The 25,363-nt window shown below is 49.6% G+C and overlaps 2 long non-coding RNA genes across 2 annotated transcripts; one reads left to right on the top strand and one right to left on the bottom strand.

Moving 5' to 3' along the window:
• Nucleotides 1–2,841: 2,841 nt before the first annotated feature.
• On the bottom strand, nucleotides 2,842–5,055 carry LOC119870623. Its single transcript, XR_005352983.1, has 3 exons — nucleotides 4,938–5,055; nucleotides 3,927–4,103; nucleotides 2,842–3,173 (listed from the first exon to the last, which is right to left on the bottom strand). It is a non-coding gene; the product is annotated as an uncharacterized LOC119870623 (long non-coding RNA).
• Nucleotides 5,056–5,070: 15 nt separating this feature from the next.
• LOC119870622 lies at nucleotides 5,071–24,909 on the top strand. Its single transcript, XR_005352982.1, has 3 exons — nucleotides 5,071–5,421; nucleotides 23,100–23,182; nucleotides 24,651–24,909. It is a non-coding gene; the product is annotated as an uncharacterized LOC119870622 (long non-coding RNA).
• The last annotated feature ends 454 nt before the right edge of the window (nucleotides 24,910–25,363 follow it).

The raw sequence follows: 25,363 nt of genomic DNA, 5'->3' as shown, positions 1-25,363 counted from the left end.
CAAAATCCCTACATTAAGAATGACCAGACTAGATTATTTCAAGAGGTTCCCAAACTTTCTCCATCCATGGTGCGCTCAGTGGGTCAGCAACGTTTTCTGAAGTGCCCCAGGCCAAAAGAAACAGTCACCAGTTTGGCACATTAGGTAGATCCAAAGAACCTCACAAGTATTTGCCTCATAACTACTTTGCAGCCATTTGAAAATATAGTAAATATAATAAAAGGAGAAAAAAATCAAAACTTGATTTCATTCCTCAATAACTTCAAATACTAACAGATGGGGGGTTTGCACCTGTCATGTCCTGCCAGACGTCTTGAGCCTCAGCGTCAGCACAGACATCACCACCTGCATATACTTCACGGGGCACTCGTTCCTCAGTACAACAGTCTTCCTCAAACGGCGGCATCATTGGAAAGAGCGAGGCGTGGAAATGCTGAGTTACCCCTCACTGAAGTACCCATCGTGCACCTGCAGAGCTAACGCCTGCCCAAGGAGCCAGGTAGTCCTAGGAGCCTAACGCCCCATATGTCCCAAAGCTCCCCCATTTGCTGGGCGTCTGCTGTGGTACTAGACACCGGGGGTGCACAGATGGGCTCCGTCTTCAGAGGACTCACACCAGCCTTGTCGTGATGCGCACACTGGCCACTCTGCTGTAACACATCGGGGTCCCATTACTGTGCGTCTTGACCACCCAGCTGGGTTTCTTCCCCAAGCCCCCCAAATGACCATTTTCATATATTCTGTGCCACAGGAAGATTAGGTAAACTGATAAATAAACAGATCATTAAATCAAGATCGTGTTAGGAAAAAAATTAAAAAGTAATAGATCAGGGTTAATCTTGCTCATAAAGGAAACAGTCACAGTGCAGGTAGCTTTCTTCACCTTCCCAGTCCATTCTCAGCTCCTAGTTTGGCAGCAAAACCAAACCTAAATACATTTTTATCAAATAAATTAACTGATGTCAGATGGCAAGTCATGTCACAGACGCCGCACGTGGAACCTCACGACAAGGTGTTAGAAACGTTCACATTCTTAGATGAAAGAGGCCCGGAGCGTGGGGAGTCAGCAACTTCCCTGTGGTCACATGCAGCAAGGGGCTGACAACCTCAGCAGATCTAATTTCAACATTTATTCTCCTAAGGACCCCAAACTATGACACCCACCTAAGAAGTGGTCACAGCCTACCCCCAGGCACTTTACAGAAGAAAATCACGTATTTTTAAAATGTCTAACCTCTACTCTAATAAAAGAAGTCCAAGTTTAGCCAGAAGGCTGACTTTTTAATGGGTTTAAGTTTCCAGTGGAGTTATTTACAGAAAACACACAGTCAAAGTTGTGCCGGGAACTGTTGTACTACTGAATATGGGATTTGCAGAGGGCTGGTTGGTAATAGATACGCGTCAAGACCTTAAAGGTATGCATGCTTGGTTACTCAGTGTTTCCATACACAATATGGTGATTTCCACCTCAGCACCACCCATAATCAGAGATTGTCTGAAAAATGGAGCAATGTGAAGGGAATGGGAGAGGTGCTCGCAAGAACTGGCTAGCTCTGAAGACACTGCAATTTCTGTTTGAGAACACTAAACACACAGCATTCACGATATGATGCTAAGTGGAAAATAAAAGCAAACCATTTGACCCTTGATGTGTGAGAAAAAGATTGTCTCGTGCTGAAATAAGAAGTTTATACCAAAATGGTGTTTATTATTTTCTTTCTCGGTCTGCTCTGAGGTGACAGGGTGGTCAGTGAGGGTCTGAGCAACGGCAAGATCAGGCGGTGGCAAGTCTGCACTGCGGCTTGTGGCATCTGGGTGCAGCAGGGGTGGATGGTGTGCTGGCCCAGGGAGGGGGCCGCCAGGAGAAAGCATGAGTTCATTCCTGCCATCCTGCATGAGGCCTCGTTTGGCACTGAGCGCCATCAGGGGCTCCCAGGGAAATGCAATGTCTCCTTGGAGCCTGGATAATTGCCCCCAGGCTGGGTTCCTGAGTCGTGTAACAGGAAGAGCAGACTGTCGATGCCCGAGCCGTCTCTGGCCCTTCAGGCTGGCTCCTGCAATCTGAAAGCCCATTAGCAGAGGTAAAGGATCTGTAATCTATAACTTCAGCCATTGACTGCAGGGGTCAAAGGCTCGGTTTGGATAAAGTTAGAAACAGCTTGGACTGTGAACCCTGCCACTGTAGCTCAGGTGAGGATGGGGCAGGGCAGGTGTGCACTGGACAGTAAGAGCCCAAACTGCTGAGGACCACCAAACACACCATAGAATTTAGTTCCACACTTAAGTATATATTTTTAAGGATTTTATTTATTTATTCATGAGAGACACACAGAGAGAGGCAGAGACATAGACAAAGAGAGAAGCAAGCTCCCTGTGGGGAGCCCGAGTGGGACTCGATCCCAGGACCCCAAGATCATGTCCTGAGCTGAAGGCAGACCCTCAACCCCCTGAGGCCTCCAGGTGCCCCATCATACTTAATTATTTTTCAAAATTAAACTCATGAAAGCCCACAAAATGAAGTGTTTGCTATTTCTACATGAAAAAAACATTGAGGAAAAGTTGAAGTTACATCAAGGCCAAGTCCCTTCCAACGTTTGCGATGGTCTAACTTGGTGAGGGGGGTAGGAAGGTGCATACGTACCAGGATCATTCCATGAAGTGTTACTGAAATATTCTCTTTAAAACAGAAACCTTGAGTTTCAAAAATAAACATGGGTCACTTATAACACAGGAGAACAAAATGTCGGTGACACGCTTCCAGAAGGTGACTTGATTTATTAAAATTATCTCTTTAAGAAGATAAAGTGGCTGAATCTCCCTTCTCCATTTTTCACAGGGGATTTTGAGAGCCAAAAATCAGGGAATAAGATATAATCTCATCCTTCTTAAACCCTCTGGTTCCAGCAGAGACCAAGAGAGGCAGGGAGGGAAGGAGGGAGGACGGACCCACCCTCTCCTGCTGTAGAAATGTTAGCATATCCAGTTGAATCCAAATCAACTTTGTTTTGATGGCAGGGGCTTGGGCTGGAGACGGGCTTCCCCGTGGGTCTGAACGCCGTCCTGGGGGTGACACCGGGGTTCGAAGGCTGCCATGATCTCCGTGGTGCTGGGTGATGCATGCGAGCCAGGCTCGGTGGCCCATCCAGGGGTCTGTGGTCCCTATAACTAGAGGCCTGGAGAAGCCCCAGAGGAGGGGGAGAAAAAGGCTGAAAGCTGCAGGCCTCCTTCACTGCCAGTCTACACACCCAGCACCTTCCTCTCTCCCACCTATCTGCTGCGAACCCCGTGTCATGAGGCTGGCCTGCAGTGGCCAAAAAGTGGGTAGTGCCATGAATAAAGCTGTGGTGAGTTCAGAAATTGTCCTTCAGTGAAGTCCTTCTCAGATTCTCACACTTTGTGGACATATCTTTAAAAATAAATGTGGTTGGGATGCCTGGGGGGCTTAGCGGTGGAGCATCTGCCTTCGGCTCAGGGAGTGATCCCGGGGTCCTGGGATCGAGTCCTGCATCTGGCTCCCGGCAGGGAGCCTACTTCTCCCTCTGCCTGTGTCTCTGCCTCTCTCTTTCTCATGAATAAATAAATAAATCTTTAAAAATTAAATTAAAAATAAAGATAAAAATAAATGCAGTGTAACTAAGGATTTACTGAATTCTACACCTGAAGCTTATGATATACTACACATTAGCTAATTGAATGTAAATAAAATAAGATTTTTTAAAAAAGAGAGAGAAAAAAACATGAATGTGATCTAATAAAAGCCTGTGAACCGAGCAGGGTGCTCAGCTCAGCGTACAGCAGATTGTGCAAATGCCGTGGCGTCAGTGTTAGTGTTTCTCTACTTTGTCTGTCTACAGGACCTAATCCACGTCCTGCCTGCTGGTTACGTGCTCAACACACTGACTCGGTCGCACGTGAAATGGTCCTACCTGTCTTTACAGGGCTAACGTGCGTCATACAAGTGGTGCGGCTTTTACATTTTTCTGACAGCATTGTGACTTTGCCTTGTTCTGACATGAAAGGCTGCAGGACGTGCAAGGCCGGGGTTGGGGGTGCCCACAATGGCTGAGCCCTGGGTTGCGTCACACCTGAGGGAGGGTGCTCTCCTGGTGGCAGAGAAGCAGGAAAGCTGGTGTTGCAGGCTGAATCTACAAGTTAAAGCCCTCGCCCCCAGGACCTCAGAGTGTGGCTGTGCGTGGAGACTGGCTCTTTAAAAGGGTGATTAAGCTAAAATGAGGTCAGTAGGGTAGGCTTTAATCCAATCGGCCTGGCATCCGTCTAAGAAGAGATTAGGACACACGTGCTCAGGGGACAGGCCCTTGGAGGTCGCCACGGGAAGGCAGCGCAACCCAGCCCGGGAGGGGCAGCTCGCCCTCTGGAGCTTGGAGCCCAGCCTGAGGATGACAAATGGCCCTGCCCATGTGCCCGAGGGACAAGCTTTGCTTTGGGCCTTCGGAAGCACACACACATGGCATATCCTACGGCCAAGCGCACTGCTGCCCTGCAGGGCCCAGCGCAGAGCCCCTGGAGCATCTGCAGCTGCTGCTCCATGGCCTGATCAGGTTTCTGCTGCCGCAGCCCTGTTCCCCGAGCAGCTGGAGGGGGGAGAGTGTCTCCACCTCCCTACGTGGACTTCTGGGGACCCAGGTGCCCATCCTGTCCTGGGACCCCGCCCAACCTTGATTGAGACAGAGCTCGCTAGCAAGTGGTGGCCTGGGCCCTCGGCAGGATGTGGCTGGCCCGTGGTCCCACGCTGGCTGCAGGGGCCGCACTGCCTATGCTCTGCATGACGGCCGGGCAGAGGCCGAGGCTGGCGTTGCCCGTGGTGTGCAACACCTATCCTCCCATAGGGTGGTCTCTAGTCCCAGTTGTTGGGCCCTGACCGCTGGCACCAGGTCGTTCCCACTTAAATAGCAGGATTGGGTTTCTGTTGTTGGCACCTGTAGATCCCGGGTGACACCGGCCAGGGCTACAGCTCCCCACTTCACTCTATTTCAGAGACTGGATTGTGTAACCAGCTTCTGAAAACTCAGGGTGTCCAGGACGGTCTTGCTGGTGGCACAGCTTTGTCTTCCCTCACATGTTGCCAGGACTTTCAGGCAGCCCTGGCAAGCATCTGTCCCATTGTTAGCCATCCCATTATCTCATTATGAAGACACCATAACTCTGCCATTTCCAAACACTCATTAATGACCCTTCCTAGGACTTTCCACTGGGAACCCCCTGGGAAGAGCAGGCAACACGATCCCTCGGCCTGCCAGGTGGTGAGTGGTGTGTGCACAGCTCTCCGCCCTGCTTCAGGAAGAGCTGACTGCAGGTGTAGACATAGGCCAAGCCTGGGGCCTTGGAGGGCCTCATCCACCCACAGAGCCCACGCCCTTCCTTTCTCCATCCTACTGTGGTACAAACACCACCATCCAGGAGGTAAGATTTGCAAGCTCTTGGTTTTGAAAACATCTGTGAATCCCTGTGGTCCATGTTGCACTTTCCTGAGACCATGTCCATCTACATTTCACGTGAGAAGTCATTCTTAGATATTTGAAAAACTGAATGCTTGCTTATTTTTTTTTCCTAAGGACAGCAACTTGGCAAGATCTGGGCAAGCTTAACCAAACCACATACAATATTTTGCACAAAGAAAGAGTAATTAGGGCAGCATGTACTCTCACATGAAATACTAGATTACCCGGGAAGCCAGAGGGGTCCTGTGTCTATCAGCATTGATTTGATGTGTCAAGGAGAAACAATGTCGTGTAGAAAATGCAATGAGGCAGAGCACATAGTTATGTATTTAAAGCATGCTTGGTTATTTGCCGTTGGAAATTTCTGTTTGGGATGCCAAGGACATTATCGGGTGGCAGTTGACTACGTTGCAATGTGACCCCCACCCTCCCTTCCTGTCCTTGGCTGATCCTGCACTGCCATTCCATTTATGAAAACAAAAGTGACTTTAATGTGAGGGGGTAAAAGATAAAAGAGATCCTGCCAAATAATGGAAACAAACAACAACAACAATAATAAAAAACAAAAAACAAAAAAAACAAAAAACAAAAAAAACAAAAGCAAGCCCGTTTGGTGCCTGATGAGTTGGGTTATATCCCAGCTAGCAGAGCTGGAAATCCGGAATTTGGTCCTGGAAGCTAGGCTTTATGTTTGGAAACGTCCTCTTTAATTGGCGCGTCCGGGTGAGACACAAAGGGAGAAGCACGGCTAATGAATCATGCTCTATGTTCTTCCAGAGATGTTTTGTATTAAAACAGACACAATTAAATTTGAGCCTTTATATCAAATAATGGAGACATGTGTTTGTGGTAAATTCTAGAACATAGGACAAGAAGAGACAGCACGGCTCAGCCCAGTGAAGGAGAAATCCCAAATGAGGGGGGCGCTCGGTGGTGGACCATCCTTGGAAACCTAAAGAAGCATATCCTCACTTCCACGTCTCAGGGACCAGGGCTTATTCCTTTGTATACACTGAAGCACTCATAGAAGATCAACCAAATGTGGGATCATGACCCAGTGGATGAACAAGCCTTCAGAGCAAAGCCTTATTTGCCATAACCTGACACCAAAACCCCCTAAAAGCTGACAGTGTGACTAGTGGAAGACAGTTGCCAGATTTCACTGGATGGAGAAGAGACATCCACAATGTGAACATGGTATGTGGTCAACTCGGGAAGAAACGATGCTACTGAGATTGGCACAGGGAGCTCATTGGGACTCAGGGTCAGGGCGTGCTGTTGGGTTCAGGGCCTCGCCAGCCCCCAGCTGCAGAGATGAGGGAGGCAGAGGATGGGCTGCCACCCAGGGACTGAGGGGGGACCACCCAGTGTGAGGTCAGGGCATGGGCTCTCCTTTATTACCCCTTCTAGCTCCTTCTAAAATTTGGCCGCACTTCCTTCTCTCCAGCATGCAATTTTTTTTTTTTTAATTTATTTCAAGAATTAGGATTCTCAGCTTGAGCAAGTGGTTTTGGCTTTGCCTTTCTTTCTGCCTTTGTTTTCTCTCTCACCTGCTGAGCCCTTTGCTTCCCTCCTCCTGCCCAGGCCAGGCTGGGTCAGGGTGTCTGCAAGGGTGACACCCAGGGGTCTTTGTCCAGTCAGATGGCCATTGACCAAGAGGTGGCTTCTCTTTGGGTTCTCATCTTAGGCTGACATCTACTAAGAACAGCAGTGAGTCTGCAGTCCTTTTCTGTTTCTAGCGTTTGCTCACATGAGTCCACCCAGAGCTGAAACCCGACGTGCCATTGCCAGTGCCTTGGAGACCAGCAGAACCCTGGTTCCACCTGCGCTGGGATTTCCATTTCTTTCCAGTTTCTGGTCCATAAGCAGACGTGTCTCTGCTCTGAGTCTTTTTACATTTCATCTTATTTTCCCTTGTTTTGCTTGGGAGCACAGAATGCTTCGAAGCCAGAATTTACTGATCAGACGCAACCATGTTTTAGAAACAAAAATATTAATCTAATTCTATAATATAAATACTTAATTTTAGTGCTTGGTTGTTATGGTAAGCTTTCTCAAAGCTAAAATGGAGACAAGCATTCCAAACGTCATCTCCAAGGATCATCGAGAGAAGGCACACTTCAGAATTTCTAGTTTCCTTCTTTCAAGAATAATGTATTGGAGATAAACCATGTTCCACTCATTCAATGAAACTGTAATCCAGTGTCAAAGTCTTCAGCTGGGAAGTCACACCTACCATGTGTGTCCAGGACTCCAGGAGGGCAGGCCGCACACGGCCTGAGGGCTGGTCCCTCCGGGCTCATGATGGATTCTGATATTCCAGGTGGTGCCAACAGCTTCTGATACTGCCCGTGTGCACACTTATCACGTTTGGTAAGATTGCACTGATCGACATTGGTAGAAATATCCTTCATGTATGTTCTTAAGCTGGAAAGAAAGCAGGACTGATATGCTCTCTGGAAAGCATTGCTTGATTAACGATTATTTGGAAACAAACGAAAAATAGCACATTTGGTTTAGTAGCTGCTCTACAAAGCTTTTCACTTTCTGAAGTGTCATTCTCCCATGCTCGAGAGGCTGCAAGTAGCTAATGACATACATTTAATATAATAATTAGGTGTTTCCAAGTGCCGATGGAGACAGACAGGTGTGTGCACGGTGCTTCCATGGAAAGTCTCCCTAATGAAATTCCTCTCCCTCAGACCGGATGTGCGTTGGTAACAGACAGGCATGCCACAGACGGATTTCTTGTGGCCCAATCACACGAGGAGCATCCACTTCATAGAGGCAAAATGTAACAAACAAAAAGCACTTTTATTTGGTAAATTAATCCCTAAATTCATATTTGGTTTCAAGAAAGAGGTAATTTCAAAACAGCACAGCATAAAAACAAAGCAAAAGCAAAACAACAACAACAACAAAAAAAAAACAGAAAATAAAAAAAATGCTTAGTTTTAGAAGGTTATTTATTTGAAATTTAAGTGAACATGTCAGTCCATGCGGAGTGGGAGCTGGGGGCATCCACGAGGGGAGCTCTCTTGGTCTCTGGGTGCTGCGCAGCTGTGCTCAGGGGCTGCCTCTGGGACAGAGGCCCCCTCACCTGCCGTCCATGTCCACAGAGGCTGTCCCCCCAGAAATGGCAAGCAGCAAGCAGACAGAGCCAGTCCCGAGGCGCCCTCCGGGAGCCGGCATGACCCCAGCGCCACAGCCTCCCGCGTGGGCCTGGGTTTGAGAGCTAGTGGGGAAAGGGCGGGCCCCTGAACCTAGTCGCCACAGCATCTGCCAGTGGTACTTTCCCATGAGAATGCCCTTGTGTACCAACTTAAACAGGTAAGAGAATCGCTGGTGGGCGGTGGGAGCCGGGGTTCTCACTGTTGAGGGAGGGCTGCAGAAGAGATGGAGAGCAGCGTAGCGCAGGTTCACGCGCATGCCGGTCTGCGCTGTGTCCGCCGAGCGGACGTGGAAACACAGCGGCCCCGTGGGCAGCCAGCACGTCCCCCCCCCCCCCCCAGGGTGAGCCTGCGTCCTGCCGGGGTGGGGCGCCGGGGAGGAGAAGCGCCCGCAGCGGTGGCGCGTGTTGGGGACACCGAAGCTGCCGAAACAGCTCCCTGAGGGTAAAGCTGAAACAGTTTGGGCAACAAGATAAATAACGTGGTATTGGATTATAAACTGAAGTATAACATAAATATCCATAAACTCGTAGTGGTAAACAAAACATAATGGGATAAGTAAATGGAGAAAGGAGACAAGTTTCCATAACAGAATTCCAAATAATCTATGTGGCTACTCCCCCCAGAGTAGACGGAACAGCCTGAAGGGTGGCCTGAGTTTAGTGAGATGTTCCCCAAAAGAGCAGCAAGGAAAGGGAATGGGGCACCTGAAGGACACCCAGCCAGGTAACAGGTCAGTCAGCAGCAGGGGTGTGTCCTGCGGATAGGGTGCAGGCGGGTGTGACCATGCCACTGCACTGCTGTGGTCTTCCCCACCAAGCCCATCGTCCTAATCATGAGAACGGCCTCAGGCAAGCTCGGCGGGAGAGGCGTGCTACACGGCACCTGCCCCGTGCACCTGGGACTGCCGGGGTCCGGGTGCGAGGGCAGCGGAGAAACACCCTCCACGGAGCCCGAGCGGCCATGTGCCTACGAGTGATGGCGGTCCCGGTGGCGGTCCTGGGGCAGGAGGACAGACAGCAGGGAGGAGCCGGGGAAGTGCAAATAAAGGATGGAGTGTAGTTGAGACAGCATTGGTGCTGGCTCATCAGTCATGACAAAGACGCCAGGGAGACGGGAGGGCATAACCAGGAACTCATCGCGGTCCTTTGCAAATTCTGCAAACTGAACGTTGTTCTGCAATAGAAAATTTCCCTTGAATGTGAGAAGGTAAAGCCAAAAAGGAACTCCCTTCTCAGAGGCGGGTCTTTCTTTTTCCCTTTCCCGGTGTGTTTCTCTATCCCTGGTTCTATTGACGCGGCAACAATTGGGAGAGGTCCCTGTGAAGGAACCATGAGAAGGAAAGGTGACAGTCCACGCCCTGCCCGGTTCCTGCCGTCCTGACACCCCCACCTTGGGCGCCAGAGCCCAGTGCTGCGTGCACAGGTCTTCTCCAACAGAACCGGGCTTATCGGCGGGAGCAGCTCGTACAGAGGCGGTAAACATTCCCGGTCTCACAGACATGACACCTAGACATTTCATTTCCGCCTTAAAACCAACCCCCCCCCCCCATTTATAGGTCTCAGGGTTGTGTTTTCATCTTATTTCACGTTGGGTGAAGGCTAGGTGTTCCCTTTCTTGGTAACTCTCTAAAAGGTGCAGCAGGCGTATCCTGGAAAGGGAGGACAGGAGTTGTTGTTCCTCGTCACAGGAGGGAAACAGTTAATTTCAGCCCCCATGACAGTTTTCCAGCGAACAATGGTCTCAGCGCTGACACGGGGCAGTGATGAGCGGGTGCGGAAGAACTGAGTCACCGCTGCGCAGGGCAATCACGGAGAACATCGACTCTCTCCCAGCCAAAATTCTATTAATACGAGTGTCAGCCCGACAGTGGATCTCAGTGTGCGCGTCGGAACGGTGCAGCAGAGAAAATGAGGCCTCTCCTCGGGGACAGACTTCTCTTTTTCTCCGTGAGAGTCTTCATTATTCAGGCATTGTGATACTTCTCCTTTATTTGTGTAAAGATTAAATTGCACATGATTTCTAATGTTTCCGCTACTCCAACTGTCATAGGTCGATGACCTTCATGCAAGCCAGATAATAGATACATCGTCTACGGCGTAGGGACCGCTGTCCTTACACAGCTCACTACTTCTCCATTGTTATAAGTCGAAAGCAATTAAATAAAAATACAAGTTAAGGCATCTCAAGTATCCCAAGAATCTCATATGTATCCCTATGTGGCCGTATTTTAGCACTAATGTGTGCTATTATCTGGTGGTAGGTGAGAACCAGATGCCTGCACGAGACCCTAAGGGTGGGAGACGCGGGGCATTGGCAAGGATGCCAGGGAAGGAGCTCCGCATGGTGGCCTCGAGAAACAGGCTCTCCATAAGTGTGAACCTGCTTGTCAAGGAACCCTGTGAATCCCATGTGTTGGCACCATCTCTACTTTGCTCAATTTCCTCCTGTCCCTGTACACACATAAATGTAATTAATATTTGGTAAGCCCGTCCTAGAAAAAAAATACCACATTATCCCATCTTTTGTATGGTTGCTCCAATGGTAGAGGCTTACCAGTTAGTATTTAAGAGGAACCGTGGTAATAGATTACACATATCATAGGACAACTGCTTGGAGACTATCCACATGGGTGCCAGTAGAGGTCATCACACCAGCCACCTCCCCACATGCATGTCCACGGTAGGAGCACACACGTGCGCACACATACACCAGCCCCTGTGACCACATACCTACATGCAGAGTCAGGTCACCAGCCTCTGGGAGTGCTCCCACCCGACCATGTCACATATGGTCCCCTCCCTCCCACAGCCAGTAGAGCCCACCAAGTGTCTAACAGGCTGTTGTGGAAATTAGCGAGCTCACTTCTGAAACAGGAAGGCACACGCATCCCAGCTACCGCCTGGTGCTGTTGCTACGGCTCCATGGGCGGCTGCTATGCTGCGAGGACCCGCAGGCCATGCTGGGGGACAGAGGCCAGCAGCTGCTGGCGGGGTGGGAGGGGTGGTGACCTCTCAGGCCCATGAGCCCTCCTGTGACTGCGCAACTGCCAGCCCATGGTTGCAGCCTGGAAACAGTTCCTGCTCCAGAATCGGCTGCTGAGCTGCTCCTGTCTGTGAGATGGGGCATGCGGTGGTTTGGGGATGTTCCACAGGGGGGACCATGTGTCGCACAGCAGGACACCCCCTCAGGTCACACACGTCGAAGCCCACGACAGGTCCGCCCTCCAGGGCCCCAATACTCCCAGATGCCCACCTCCAAAGGGCTGGGTCCCTCCCAGGCTCCCAGCCCCCGCATCACTCCATTTGGAACTCATGGCCTTTTGCTTGCTGCATACCTTCTCTTAAATACCTTCAGCTTCTCCTCTCACTGAGGCCTGGTCCTCCCTGTGGGCTATCTGCCAGGCCATTCTTACTCATGGGATGGGGACCTCGCTGCTCCTCCATCCACCCCAGGATGGCCAGGTTGTATGGAGCAACCATACAAAAGATGGGATAATGTGGTATTTTTTTTCTAGGATGGGCTTACCAAATATTAATATCCCTTTGTCCTTCCTTCTCTGCAAACCTCCACTGGAAAGCTAGGCCACCTGCCGGATCACCTGTCTTCCTGAAGACATGACCCGTTTCAGTGACCTTCCTCTCATATCTCTGTTGTAATAGCGCAAGGTGCTTGCCTGGTTCACTACTGTGAGGCTTCCTCACCTCCGTTCACAGCCACAGATAATTGTAAAACTTAAATGATTGCTGAAGACTACTTTGCATAGTAACTTTGAAATAACACGGTGTACATGAGGTCATCCTGGGCTTTGACTGGTAAAAAAGAATTCAAGAAATTCCTGGAAGTACGTGCCCGTGTGGATGAAGAGTGCACCCCCGCGTGCCTGCGTCTTCAAAGAGCAGAGTCCAGCGGGGTGGCATGTCATGTGACACCAGGGTGCTGTGCGGCATGTGGCGATGGCCTCGGGCGAGCACATTATGATCCTGTTCCCTAATCCTGGCCTGACCTCTCTGGGCAGTATGACCAGCCCTTGATTTGACTTCTCAAAGAAGTCTTGTTGGCCCTGGCTTTTGGGATCATCTCCACCCATGTGTCTGTGTTGCTTCTGGGTTGTTGTGCCCAGGAATGAAGGAGAAAACAAAGTGTTGACTGAGTGAGCGGGTGAGCAGTTTACATGACCAAAATACTGGAAGCCACCAACATGAGTTCTAGATCCAAGGTTAGGATCCTGACACTGTTGGGGTCACTGTTTATGAAGAATGTTTTTAGGGGGAACCACCCCATCTGGGACACTAGGTGATGTCTGGGGGACTTGGAGACATTTGGGAGGGGGGAAGGTGATGCTGGGATCTACTAGGTGGGAGTAAGAGGTGCTATTAAAAACCCTATAATATACAGGACAGCTCCTGTCACAAAGAATTATCTGACTCAAAATGTCAACAGAGCTGAGACTGAGAAACCTGATCTAGTCTAAAATTTAAGGAAGAACATAAGAAGGTTCCCCTTGCAGCTGGCCTGGGAGGGCTTCCAATGTGAGCAAGCATCTGAGCTCATCCTTGACATGGAGACGTGTCTGGGAATGCGGGATTGGGGGCACAAGACAGAACAGACCACAAGCAGAGGTGTCCAGGCAGGAAGTCATGGCGTATGCAAGCAGGGAGGCATCGTTTGCTGGAAAACGGGGACGTGAAGCAACAGAATGGTGGCGAGTCTGGAAGGAGGCCAGAGTGGGGACAGGGGTTCAAAGCCTTATGGGTGTCCTGCTGCTTAAAGACTCTTCTCACTGAACTCTAACTCAACAAGTCCTGGACGATTCCAGCATCACTAATCATCAAAAGTGCAAATCAGAGCTTCCTTGAGATAGCCCCTCACACCTCATAGAACAGTCATTATCAGGACCGAATAGGCAGAGAGAGCAAATGCCGGTGAGGACGTAGAGAAAGGAGACCACTGCGTGCTGGGGGAGGGAATGCAAAGCGGTGTGGCCACTGCGGAAAGCATATTGTGGTTCCTTAAAAAAAAAAAAAAAAAAAAAAGGAGATAGGGTTACCATGGGACACAGCAATCCCACTTCTGGGGATTTATCCACTCTAACTCCCAGGGATTCATCCAAAAGCAGGGCCTCGTGGAGTTCCTGGCAGGTTGTTCACAGTACTCGAACGGTGGATGCAGCAAGTGTGCATCGATGATCAAAGGGTGAACACAGTGTTGTTAATCCATGCAGAGGCATGTTACTCGGCCTTAAAAGTAAGGAAATTCTGTGCATCTACCCCGTGGATGTGCTGTGAGCATACGCCACTGAGTAAAGCAAACCCTGAGTGATTGCCTGCCCATACGTGGGGTCCCCGGAGGAGTCAAATTCACCAACACAGAATGTGCCACGAGGGCCCCAGGGTGGGGGCGGGAGGATGGAGAGTGGCGTTTAACAGGTACGCCCTCAGATTTGCAAGTTGAAAATATTATAGTTTTTGCAATGCGCTGAATGTGTCTGCCCCTCAATATTCCCCCTTTGAAATTCCAACCCCCAAGGGGATGGTGTTAGGAGGTGGGGCCTCTGGGAATTCATGAGGTCATGAGGGGGGAGCCCAAATCCCAGGGTTCATTTGAGACAGGGCTCTCAATTGCCTTCCTTCTACTGCGTGGGGAGAAAATGGGAAGTAGGCCGTCTGCAACTCAGGGGAGGGGGGCTCTCCAGGGCCCCAGCGCTCTGGCAGCGGAGTTTGGATGTGCGGCCTCTGGGACGGTGAGAAATTATTTGCTTGTTGGTTATAAGGCACCCAGTATGTGGTACTTGGTTACGGCAGCTGGACAGACTGAGACACGCCGACCGTGTTCTTGAGGGAAGGGGACAGCTCGCAGAGGGGACAGCAGGGCCGCCATGTGTCCCACCAGGGCTGCCACCCGCACGCCGCCAGCTGGCATCTGGCTTTCTGGTTTGAGTTAATCATGGGAGCTCCTTCTGGAAGGGGCGGCAACACCAGGTGGGGCACACAAATTCCCCACATGAAACACACGTTTCCAACGTGGATCTGTGCTTCTCCATGAACCCACATGTCTTAAGTCACCCCCGCGGCCCCCTTGTCTGTACACCCCCTGCTCACCGTTGCTCCACATGTGCCCATCACATCTGCTCCTAACAGCTCCCACTGCAAGCTCGACTGGAGCCCTTGCCCCCAACCCAGGATAGAGACCCACTCCTTGGTGCCCCTGGGGGATGCTGAGGTCTCTCCTGGGGGCCTGTCTGTTGCCTCGGCCCGTGTCGCTAATGGGGCACTTAGGATCGAGGGATAGGAGGCCCGTCGGCCACATCGAGATGCCCCTGCCTCCGTGGCCGTCGCAGACGATATCACTGGTGCACCTGGCAGGCCTGGGTCACCGTCACAGGGACACTTTCTTTGGTTCGAAATGGAAAGGTGACTGCGTCATCCCCAAAAGTCTGTGTGGACGGGAGGCTTCTCTGACTCCCTCTCCATGTTCTTAAGTGTTTTTTCCCTTCTGTTTCTCCAAGTGGTCTTCTGCCCAAGGACTTGCACAAACGAGACAGCTATGGCAGCAGATGCGACCCTGCGGGGTGCAGGCACCTCTGGGTGCTGGGATGTGCTGCCCATACCCCGTTTCTCCCCGGGGCCTCTCTGCACCCCCTGGGATCTTCAGGGTGCCTTGAGGAGCATTTGGAAGGCAGGGTTCCTGCTCTACTGACTTTTCCGCCCCCACTGACTGGCCTTAATGGGCACATAATGCAGCTTAAATAATAATAATAATAATAATAATAATAATAATAATAATAAAGCCAGGGACACCTGAGTGGCTCAGTGGGTTAAGCATCCAACTCTTGATCTCAGCTCAGGTCTTGATTTCAGGGTCATAAGTTCCAACCCCAAACTGGGTCCCACACTGGGCATGGAGCCTACTTAAAAAAATGTTTTTAAATAAAAATTAAAAATAAATAAAAATAAATGAATTGGAAGACATCGAGGCCTCACACAAATGCTGATAACTCTCCAGACCTGATGCTTACTTTTTAGAATTTCCCACATCCATCACACTCCTATGAAGTTGGCAGACTCAACACCCTTCCCACTGCGTGCAACCCCACAATTTGCTTGCCCTGCCCCCAACGGACACTCCCCCTGCCAGCGCCCTCGTCCTCTTGGCTGGAAGCCTTGTTCTCCTGCTCAGAACATAGGAACTTATTCCAACCCAAAAGACAACAAAAAAAACCCTGAAAGTAGGCCCACTCCATACCAGGTGACCATTTCTCTGGAGTACTGTAAAGCTGACAATTGTAAATAATAACAAATTTTCCAAAAGATCTATTAAAAGCCAGTAATTTGTCATTCTGGACACTACCAAGATCGATACCACCTCAGAGAAGCTGACTTGAGACAGAAGGAACAGGCGGGGAGAGCTGAGGGCAGCCTGGGGCGGCGGGCATCCCCAAGGCCCAAGCCCGGGTGCGTGTTCTGCTGTCCCTCTTCCAGTGTGTGCTCTCCCGTGACACCCCCTGCCCAGCCCTCACTCTCAAGGGGCTGACGGGGAGGAAGCCCACCATCTGCAGCTGGACACGGCCTTGGACCCACTGCTCCCCCGGCCGGCCTGCCCCAGCCAGCCTGCCCAGGCCTCTGGCGGCACAAATTCACATCTCGAATCACACCCAAAAACAGTTGAAAATCATAGACGATTCGAGGTCTACCCTGTGAGCTGTTCTCGGTCTATTTTCCTGAACAAGGTTACATTCAAGGACACATTAAACAGATTCAGTAAATGACTTTGCTTTAATTACTGGCAAAACACAGGTACAGAAAGTTGCAGGATTTCTTATAATTCACGACGTCCACTCAGACTTGACTGGGAAGATTTTTTTTTTAAGATTTTATTTATTTATTTTTGAGAGACACAGATAGAGAGAGAGAGAGAGGCAGAGACACAGGCAGAGGAAGAAGCAGGCTCCAAGCAGGGAGCCTGATGTGGGACTCGATCCCGGGTCTCCAGGATCACACCCTGGGCTGAAGGTGGCGCTAAACCGATGAGCTACCCGGGCTGTCCAACTGGGAAGATTTTTACTATGATTCTATGTGTGTGTGTGTGTGTGTGTGTGTGTCCTTGTGAGTTTGTATGTGTTTGTGTGTTTGGGCCTGTGTGTATATGTGTGCATATGTCTCTACACACGTGTATCTGTGTGTGCATGTGTGTCTCTGTGTGTATCTCTATATGTGTGTCTTGTGTCTCTGTGTGCATGTGCATGTGTTTCTGTGTGCCTGTGTGTGTCCCTGTGTGTCTCTGTGTGTCTGCATGCGTCTGTGTGTGTGTCTGTGTGCCCGTGTGTATATGTCTCTGCGTGCATGTGTCTGTGTGTTTGTGTGTCCCTGTGTATCTGTGTGTGTCTGCATATGTCTATGAGTGTGTCTGCCCATGTGTAGGTCTCTGCATGTGTATGCATGTGTGCATCTGCATGTGCCTATGTGCCTGTATGTGCCCCTGTGTGTCTTCATGTGTGTGCATGTGTGCATATGTGCATCTGGATGTATGTGTGTGTTCTTGTTAATCTGTATGTGTTTGTGTGTCTCGGCCTATGTGTATATGTCTCTACATGTGTGTATCTCTGTGTGTGCATGTGTCTATGTGTGCATGTGTGTCCCTGTATGTCTGTGCCTGCATGTGTCTGTGTGTGTCTGTGTACCTGTATGTATGTGTCTCTGCGTGTGTGTGTGTCTGTGTGCCTGTGTGTGTTTGCATGTGTGTGTGTGCACATGTGCATGTGTCCAACTGCGTGTGTGTGTGTGTGTGAGAGAGAGAGACAGAGAGAGAGACAGAGCCCTGAGCCTGAGTCCCATACCCATTGATCTGTCTCCCCTTCTCTGGTCTCAGACCCTGGCTTGCCCCTGTCCTGAGGCACCTGTCTCCACTCTGATTTCCATGGGCTTACTTCATTACTGTAAATCATCTGGTACACGATCAAACCTGATAAATTAAAGACCCAAAAATAAAAGCAGAGAAGTGGCTGGCTGGGTTCCTCCTGGTTGAATTACAATCAGCATAGATGAATAGATGACCCTGCATTGTTCCTATCATATATATAAAAAAAAAAGGTGCTCTGGCCACTCAGAGGATTTTGCGTTAATCAGTAATATCCCTCGTTGCCTTTGTCTGGCCTGCCCGTGCACTGTCCTCCCCTCCATGTGCGTGTTTATCGTGCTCTCCCGAAAGCCCAGAAGCCCACAGGTCAGAGAACAGGGTTTTGATGGATTATGGGATTGTAACTGTCCCTGCCAGTTGACAGCTTTTATTGGCTGGGAGGATGAGCCTGTAAACCTTTATATAATTATTGTATTAAAGGCGCTGTGTCTCTGTGTTGCTGGCGCTTGTTCAGGGATCAATGTGAAGATAATTTCAAAAATGAATAGTAAGTATTGATCGTCCCACGGTGGAGCCTTATCAGTGGCTGAGGCCGGCAACTGCAGATTATAACTTCAATGTCATTTATGACGATATGATACGTATTGCCGAGGAGCAATTTAAACAAAGGGCTGATTTAATTCACAGTGGATTTTTGTAGTGTGATGGGTAATAAATCACAATCTATGTAATTTTTAGAAATGAACACATGTTGGCAGTAGTTCAGGGCAGTTCCTGAGAGATCTGGAAATGACCAGGGAGGGGGACATCCGCCGAGAGCCCCTTCTGAATGATTGGGCTTTGCTTGATTCTGGCATTCACATGACCTTGGGGTCCCTGCTGGCAGCTGCTGGTTAATTTTCTTCACTGAGGACACAGTTTAACTTTCTATCTGTCTGCCAATTACCTGACATTTCCAACTTATCACCTCCTATTTTTTAAATGATTGGAGGCACATCCACATTTTGACATTTTTTTAAAGCAAGTATTCATTTTGTTTGCTGCTGAGGCCTCTCTCTGTCACTCTGCTATAGGATTCCTTTTTTCTTAAAAAAAAAAAAATTAGCACCAGTTTACATAACCACATAAAGACAAAACCCAGCCATATTTTGCTGCTGTCTCTCACACATCCTTGGTTGGGTGGATCGTGTGCCATTAGCCCAGGGCGGTTGCTGGGATCGTACAGGCGGCCTCTCCGGGAAATCATACTTAGCAGTGCTTGTTTGAAGAGGGTTTTACTCTTTAAAAACAAATCTTTGTAAAGCAAATCATTAAGGAATATTGGAACAACATGAACGGATTGATTCAGCCTCAGCCTTCTGAAAATGCAAAACTTGGAAGAACTAGCCAGGAATTATAATCCGCTGATTTTTGTTGTTATAATACTAAGGACTAAGGACATACTTCACCCCCACCACTGCCCCCCCACCTTGAGGAAGGGACTCTAGGTATTTCAAGGCTGTGGGGTGCAAATCCCTGGGAAGGAAGAATAAAGGAGTAGAGAGTGGAGACAGGGTCCAAGAGGGCCTGCAGGAGGGAGGGTGAGCCTGGATCCACACTGCGGATGCCTGAGGAGCCTGGGGCGGTGCAAGAGCCCATGCATCTGTACCCTTGGGCCCGGACTGCACCCGTGCGTCTGTCCCTGAGAGCGAGGACCCAGGGCACGAGGTTATCACATGTCCCAGGCCATCTTCTAGCCCCGAGGATGAGGACAAGCTCCAGGGATTGGATTTGTCGGCTGGTAGATCTGTGGCTGTGCCCACCCCCAGCTGGCAGCTCCCATCTACAGCCCCCTGCCCCAGCCCCGGGGCTCCTGGGCCTCTGTATTCATGGCCTTAAATCCCCTCTCCTGTAAATGCTGCCCCGAAGCCCTAAACTTTCCCTTCTCACATGAGCACCTGGTGAAAGCCTTGTTTTACATCATTTATATGGATATTGGTTTGTAAGGACTGAGCGGGCAAGCCTGCTATAGGCATCCACTCCACGTTCAAACCCCCTGCTGGGCGCTATTCATCGCACAGATACCACCTCCCTCCCACGCTGTCTACCTGGGTCTGGCAAAGCTGCCCTCCTCCTTTTCTTCTTACCTCGCCAGGGTAGTCTCTTCTTTCCTCTGGAATCTCCTGAACTCTATTCACTAACGGAATTCCATGGAAGGACCTGGAGGGGTTCCGGGCAGTGTTAGGGATTGCTTGTCCTCATGCCTGTGATGTATGGTCCCCCGTCCCCGAGGGCCTCACCTGGGCCATGCCCCGCTCCTGCTGAGGGATGTCCCCGCCCCAGGGCCCTGCAGTCCTGTCCTGAGCCCTGTGGCCCCAGGACGCTCCCTTCTGTAGGGCACCTGCAGCTCTGCAGCTACCCCACCCTCACCCCCAGGATCTCTGCCAGTCAAGGCTGCTCTCCCTTCACGATAAACCTCACATCCTCCAGCGTTGATTTTTGATTTACAGTATAGAGTTTGGCTTTTTATCATAAGAAATGTTGAAATAAATTTACTTGGACAGACATTTATTGAGTCCCTGCTGCATGCCGGGCAAGACGCTGACTCCCCGAGATGCAGAGGCAAGATGCAGCCGGGCTTCCAGGAGCCGCTGGCACAGAAGGTGGGAGATGCCTGCTGGTGGCACGTGAAGACAGGGTGGGGAACCCTGGTCCCAGGGCTGCCCCCAGGGAGCCTGGAGGGCCGACCTCACCAAACAGCCAGAAAACCACGGGGACGACTTTTAGGGCCAAGGGTTACTCTCAATCCCGTGGTTTCTGTGTTCTATTGTTCTGATGCATTATCCATTCAACAGCTTCGTGAGCCATCATTTTGGAAAGTTATACCAATAAAATACTATAGTCTTTAAATTTTCCCCAATTTTCGGCCTCATTACCTCTTGTAATAAGGATACAGTTACATTTGCAGCCTGTACTGTACTTAAGAGCCAATGCACAGTTAATGAGGAACACGTCTTTGGAATCACAACATTTCTAATGTTTTCTGGTGTTTCATTTCTAATAGTAACAGGAGTGGGAGGGTAACTAACTGACTTTTCAACCTGTGTGCTGTATTCTCTCTCTACAATTTGAGATGTAAATTCTGTGAAAAGACCTTGCTGTCATGTCTTCTGTGCACGCAGCTCGCTTTCGCCCGCCTGGGTGTCACGATGTTTTCATAAGCTGGTCCTGGGGGAGCATGCCGCCTGAGACACATGACCTAAAGCCTTGAAGTGATTTTAACAATTGTAATAATTAAATCTTAAAGCATGATCGAAAAAAAAAGAAAAGAAAAGAAAAAAGAAAAAAAAGTCTAACTCTTTGATATGATTAGCTTGTTTCATAATAATCATATTTTTTTGCGTCCTACTTTATGGCTTTCACATTGTGCTCTCTCTTATCTTTGCACTAAGAGTGTGAAAGAAAACTCATTATTCTACTGTTTTCCCTTAAGAGCAAATCCTTAACAATGGGATTGGTCCCCCTTTATCAGGCTCTTCTTTTTTTTTTTTTTTTTTTTTTTTAATTTTTTATGATAGTCACAGAGAGAGAGAGAGAGAGAGAGGCAGAGACACAGGCAGAGGGAGAGGCAGGCTCCATGCACCGGGAGCCCGACGTGGGATTCGATCCCGGGTCTCCAGGATCTCGCCCTGGGCCAAAGGCAGGCGCCAAACCGCTGTGCCACCCAGGGATCCCCTATCAGGCTCTTCTAAATTTAAGCCAGACACCGTGGCAGCAATCTCACAGCCCACCCCATAGCTGTGTCCGTCACCTCCGGGGGAGCAGGCATCATGACCCAGGCTGCACCGATGTGGCATGTGCAGGGGATGGCCAGGCTGAATCCAAAGTCGGTGTTTCAAAAAAAAGCAAAGCCTCCAAAAAGCATAGTTCTTCCTCTAGGTGGTCAGAGTCTAAACACTTGTAGAAACGTAGGAATTTATCTGATCTTTTGAGATCTTGAGCAGAGGGGATTTCATTCTATCTCCTCGTGATCCCCTCTGAAAACATCAGTGCTCCTGGTCAGGGGAAAAAGAACCACAGAGTTTAACCTCATATTTGAGTGAGTAGATTAAATGCAGACCCTCCAAAGTCCCATCTGGGTCTCATCGATGATCCTCAGGACCACTGGTCCCGCTGACTGATCCCACAAAGTCGTAGGTACCTGACCTCAGCCTGAGCTCTGTCCTCCCCCAGCCTCTGAAGCTGGACCTGCCCCGAGCCTGCGCTGGCACATGCCCACCCCTGAGAGACCACAAGGCAAAGATGAAACACTCCCGGAGCCACCCTGCCCTCCTGCCAGCCCTGCCCCCCTCCCTGCCCTGGCCCCTACACCCCCGGCCTGCGGGTCCTCCTTCCAAGACAAGCCCCTGGGCCTGACCCTAGACACGTGGGCTCTCCTAGCCAGAGCAGCCTCCCTGCTGCAGACCCACTTGCCATGGCCTTTCATTGCCCTGATCCTTGGCTCCCCTGCAGTCATTCCTCTAAATACAGTCTCTCCTGGCCAGGCTTGCATTGGTTTTTATTGGAAACGCTGATCTTTATCAATAGAAAAGTGCAGCTCAACTAATGCACCATCCATGAAGCAAATCGCTTCTTCTGCTGGTTAAGTTGCCCCAGTTCTGCTTGCGTGGCCTCCATGTACACAGGTGCCCACCGCTCCTCTCTTCCAAAGCTTCTACTAAGCATTAATTTAGTCATTTTGGAAGATTTAGAAACAATTATTTTAGATGGAACAGATTTTATACATGGCAAGGTAATAAAGCAGGTGGTTATGAAGCCCTGTGCTATAAGCTCTACACAATTAAATAAACTGCCATAACCGTGTTCTCTCTAACGGTTCACCAGGGTGGATTTGGGGAACAATGAGGAGTGACTAACCTAGAGAATAGAGGCTGAATGCACGTTATCAGACAAATGACACTGTCCGGCCACTACCTAAACCCGAAATGAAATGCCCCGCGTATATGTGACCATGCACGCGTGCGGTTCCTGCTCATTTGTGTTAGTGGAAGGGGTCAGAGATGCGGATAAATCAATGTATCCGACTATTCTAAAATAATTACTATTGATCTATGGAAGACTGGAATTCTTGCCTTTATATTTGAATATCGATATATATGACACCCCAGAAATCCAGAGTCTTTGAAGCAAAGTGATGATGACACCTTCTAAAAATACCCATCAGCAGCGTACTTGCAAAACCCTTGATTTCTGAATCCTTGCTCACCTACCGTCTCTCCTCCCCCACCCAGCAGAACGGACCACCTTCTAGTATGTGCTGGAACTTTGTAGGTCACCTTTCCTGCTAGAAAAACAGGGCTCATTCAAACAGGTCAGTTTGAGGGGGACCTGTTTGCACAGGTGCGTCCAGGGAGGTGGGAAGGCAAGGGACAGCTCATCATGGGCTAATGGGAATAGGTGCTGTCTTCTCTGCAAAGCTGTGAAGCCAAGTAAGGGAAGAACTCACAGGACCCGCGTGGAGTGATGGGGAGAAGGTCAGCCCTCAAGGACTGTGCTCTCACTGAAGGGGCTGCCTTGTTGCCCCCAAGAGGCAGCCAAGGGTTAAATACCCTGACTCTACCCTCCTTGCTCCTAGTGTCCCCATCTGCTCGGTGGCAGGGACGGACACACTGAGTGCACAGATGAAGCCCATCTGGCCAGCCTCTCTGGGCGAGACAGGTGAGTAGGCATCGAGAGCGACCCTGAACATCTAGGGAAAGGAAGGTAGCTGGGTATGGATTACCCACAGGTAAATTTTAGGACTTCAGAGACAAAGCAATGGCAGGATCCCAAGGTGTAAGTGCTTACAACCAAACAAAGGAGAGCTCGGCATGTGCATGTCCACCTGATGCAAGGATGGGGGACTGCACAGGGGCCATGCACATGGAGCTGACTGTCATCACATAAGAGACCAGGGACAAACCAATGGAGAAGGTAGACTTTAGCAGGGACAGAACAGGTGTGTTTCCAACATGTCGATGGGACACTCAGGCCAGCACAGTGATGGCAACTAGGAAACTGCATGGGTGGCAAGCTTATGGAGACCCATGGAACAACACTGGTGGGCAAGAAGGGAGCTCCAAGTCTTATTCAGGCAAAAGGATGGTTTCTCCCTTTAGGGATGAGGTAACGGGAAGGTTTCCAGGTGAGTAAAGCTGGAAGCTCTAGTTACCAAGAGACTCAAGTGGCAGAGGAGAGAAGGATGCCAGACCTGGTGAAGCCACGGCCTTAGGAGACTTTCCAGAAGAGAGTGCAGGGGCGAGGATCAATCAGAAATGGATTTCAGGGAGGTGGGGGATGCAGAAGGGACAGTATTAACTAGGAACAGGGGAGAAGAATCCAGTGAGGAACACTTTTGAGGGAAATATACATGAGTTTCAATTTTTATTTTTTGTTTGTGATTATAGAGTTAACACACATTTATGCACTCTGCAATATATAGCAAAGCACAAACAAGAAGTTTTTTAAAAAATGACCATAAATGACTAAAACCATAGCTTCTAAAAGATAACCACTGGTTTGTTTTTGTTTTTTTTACTATTTCTAATACGTTCACTGGATATTAAATGTTATGTATTTGTTTGTTCCATCATTTTCTATGTAAGAATCGTATAACACAATACTTGATACCTAAAAGGTACCAAGCGACATTTGTGGTATAAATAAATTTCCTTCACAGAAATGTAGATAATGTATAACTTTAGATTATATATAAGTTTAGATTATATATAAAACATAAATTGTGCAGAGGCAGTTTATTTATATGATCTAAATATATGTGAATATATACTAAATCATAACATGAAAGCGTCGTATATTTTTTCCATGCCAGTTAATGTTCTCCTGTATATTCATTTAATATCCTATAATATTGCACAATATGCATTTACCATAATTGTTAACGATTCTTCAGTCTTGCAGATTTTAAATGATCTGTAATCGTCATCATTATAGATGGGGTAAATATATTATAGAGAAACTTTGGCTCATCCATGATGTTTTGTGCAGTAGAAATGAAAATCCGGGGACCTGTGGAGCTTGAGCGTGACAGTGCAGATGGACTCGAGCCATGGGCAGTACAAACTGTTGAAATACTAAAGCTGCGTTTCCTATCCCTTGTCTTCCCATCTCTCTCTTTCTTTTCTAGAAGAGAGCTCAGAGGAGCCCGGAAAATGGCTGAGTCTCTGGACTGAGGCCTGTGGATAAAGAGAGGAGAGTGCTCCCTGCCATGGTGGAAGGAGCATGCAGCGCAGAGGAAGAGGCAGAGAGGGCATTTCCACGGGTGACGGGAAAGCCATAAAACATGACCTGTCACTGCCTGCTCCCTGAAAATGTTAAACTGTTTTGCCTCCCTTCCCCCTTGGTTCAAGGCCTGGGCTGGAGGTCCTGCCTTGGGGTCCTGGGCCACCGGCTCTGGCTGGAGGCAGAGCAGGGGTGAGGCTGCCGGGTGAGAGAGGGGACTCCAGGCTGGAACCAGAGCAGCAGCAGGGAAGAACCAGACAGACAGAAGCCAACAAGCAAAGGCCGTTCGATGGAGTGTTTGCAGGCTTAGAATATTCACCTATGAGATATCTTCCCCCTAAGGCATTTTCCAAAACTAGTAGGTGCATTGCTCCCAAAGACGGAGCTTCGGGGACAGGTGGGTGCTACACTCCGCTCTTCCCTGACATGCTCTCACCGCAGTCCGGAGCAGGGGTGGGCGGCCTCCTGCCCTCGGGCACCACGGCCCACGGGGTGGGTGGGGAGGGGCTTGGGAAGCCAGGTGGGCACACGTCACCTGGGAAGGTATGGACAGAAGTCCCGACCGCATACCCTCTCGCCCATCTGTTTAAATCTCAAGTGAGGCGCGCGCTTGCTCAC

The sequence above is a fragment of the Canis lupus genome, chromosome 1 (assembly GCF_011100685.1).
Source record: "Canis lupus familiaris isolate Mischka breed German Shepherd chromosome 1, alternate assembly UU_Cfam_GSD_1.0, whole genome shotgun sequence".
Lineage (NCBI taxonomy): Eukaryota > Metazoa > Chordata > Mammalia > Carnivora > Canidae > Canis > Canis lupus.
This window is presented reverse-complemented; position numbering and strand designations above follow the sequence as displayed.